Genomic DNA, 2,500 nt, shown 5'->3' with positions numbered 1-2,500 from the left:
AGGCCAAAAACTGGCCAAAACGGCCCAAAAACGGGCCAAAACTGGCCATTTTTGGCTGCACGAGCGAGCGGCGAGCGGCGGACAGCGAGCGAAGCGAGAGGCAGCACCGTCCCTGCTATACGAAAGCCCCATCCAGCCCTGTGCCACCCGGGGGGTTCCAGGGTGCTGAGATGGCTGACGTTTTGCTCCGCTCTCGACGGTCACCGCGCAATGCAAGAACAGGCCAAAAACTGGCCAAAACGGCCCAAAAACGGGCCAAAACTGGCCATTTTTGGCTGCACGAGCGAGCGGCGAGCGGCGGACAGCGAGCGAAGCGAGAGGCAGCACCGTCCCTGCTATACGAAAGCCCCATCCAGCCCTGTGCCACCCGGGGGGTTCCAGGGTGCTGAGATGGCTGACGTTTTGCTCCGCTCTCGACGGTCACCGCGCAATGCAAGAACAGGCCAAAAACTGGCCAAAACGGCCCAAAAACGGGCCAAAACTGGCCATTTTTGGCTGCACGAGCGAGCGGCGAGCGGCGGACAGCGAGCGAAGCGAGAGGCAGCACCGTCCCTGCTATACGAAAGCCCCATCCAGCCCTGTGCCACCCGGGGGGTTCCAGGGTGCTGAGATGGCTGACGTTTTGCTCCGCTCTCGACGGTCACCGCGCAATGCAAGAACAGGCCAAAAACTGGCCAAAACGGCCCAAAAACGGGCCAAAACTGGCCATTTTTGGCTGCGCGAGCGAGCGGCGAGCGGCGGACAGCGAGCGAAGCGAGAGGCAGCACCGTCCCTGCTATACGAAAGCCCCATCCAGCCCTGTGCCACCCGGGGGGTTCCAGGGTGCTGAGATGGCTGACGTTTTGCTCCGCTCTCGACGGTCACCGCGCAATGCAAGAACAGGCCAAAAACTGGCCAAAACGGCCCAAAAACGGGCCAAAACTGGCCATTTTTGGCTGCACGAGCGAGCGGCGAGCGGCGGACAGCGAGCGAAGCGAGAGGCAGCACCGTCCCTGCTATACGAAAGCCCCATCCAGCCCTGTGCCACCCGGGGGGTTCCAGGGTGCTGAGATGGCTGACGTTTTGCTCCGCTCTCGACGGTCACCGCGCAATGCAAGAACAGGCCAAAAACTGGCCAAAACGGCCCAAAAACGGGCCAAAACTGGCCATTTTTGGCTGCACGAGCGAGCGGCGAGCGGCGGACAGCGAGCGAAGCGAGAGGCAGCACCGTCCCTGCTATACGAAAGCCCCATCCAGCCCTGTGCCACCCGGGGGGTTCCAGGGTGCTGAGATGGCTGACGTTTTGCTCCGCTCTCGACGGTCACCGCGCAATGCAAGAACAGGCCAAAAACTGGCCAAAACGGCCCAAAAACGGGCCAAAACTGGCCATTTTTGGCTGCACGAGCGAGCGGCGAGCGGCGGACAGCGAGCGAAGCGAGAGGCAGCACCGTCCCTGCTATACGAAAGCCCCATCCAGCCCTGTGCCACCCGGGGGGTTCCAGGGTGCTGAGATGGCTGACGTTTTGCTCCGCTCTCGACGGTCACCGCGCAATGCAAGAACAGGCCAAAAACTGGCCAAAACGGCCCAAAAACGGGCCAAAACTGGCCATTTTTGGCTGCGCGAGCGAGCGGCGAGCGGCGGACAGCGAGCGAAGCGAGAGGCAGCACCGTCCCTGCTATACGAAAGCCCCATCCAGCCCTGTGCCACCCGGGGGGTTCCAGGGTGCTGAGATGGCTGACGTTTTGCTCCGCTCTCGACGGTCACCGCGCAATGCAAGAACAGGCCAAAAACTGGCCAAAACGGCCCAAAAACGGGCCAAAACTGGCCATTTTTGGCTGCACGAGCGAGCGGCGAGCGGCGGACAGCGAGCGAAGCGAGAGGCAGCACCGTCCCTGCTATACGAAAGCCCCATCCAGCCCTGTGCCACCCGGGGGGTTCCAGGGTGCTGAGATGGCTGACGTTTTGCTCCGCTCTCGACGGTCACCGCGCAATGCAAGAACAGGCCAAAAACTGGCCAAAACGGCCCAAAAACGGGCCAAAACTGGCCATTTTTGGCTGCACGAGCGAGCGGCGAGCGGCGGACAGCGAGCGAAGCGAGAGGCAGCACCGTCCCTGCTATACGAAAGCCCCATCCAGCCCTGTGCCACCCGGGGGGTTCCAGGGTGCTGAGATGGCTGACGTTTTGCTCCGCTCTCGACGGTCACCGCGCAATGCAAGAACAGGCCAAAAACTGGCCAAAACGGCCCAAAAACGGGCCAAAACTGGCCATTTTTGGCTGCACGAGCGAGCGGCGAGCGGCGGACAGCGAGCGAAGCGAGAGGCAGCACCGTCCCTGCTATACGAAAGCCCCATCCAGCCCTGTGCCACCCGGGGGGTTCCAGGGTGCTGAGATGGCTGACGTTTTGCTCCGCTCTCGACGGTCACCGCGCAATGCAAGAACAGGCCAAAAACTGGCCAAAACGGCCCAAAAACGGGCCAAAACTGGCCATTTTTGGCTGCACGAGCGAGCGGCGAGCGGCG

Source organism: Musa acuminata, unplaced genomic scaffold (assembly GCF_036884655.1).
Source record: "Musa acuminata AAA Group cultivar baxijiao unplaced genomic scaffold, Cavendish_Baxijiao_AAA HiC_scaffold_1126, whole genome shotgun sequence".
NCBI lineage: Eukaryota > Viridiplantae > Streptophyta > Magnoliopsida > Zingiberales > Musaceae > Musa > Musa acuminata.
The sequence above is the reverse complement of the archived record's forward strand: the minus strand, read 5'-3'. Positions refer to the sequence as shown.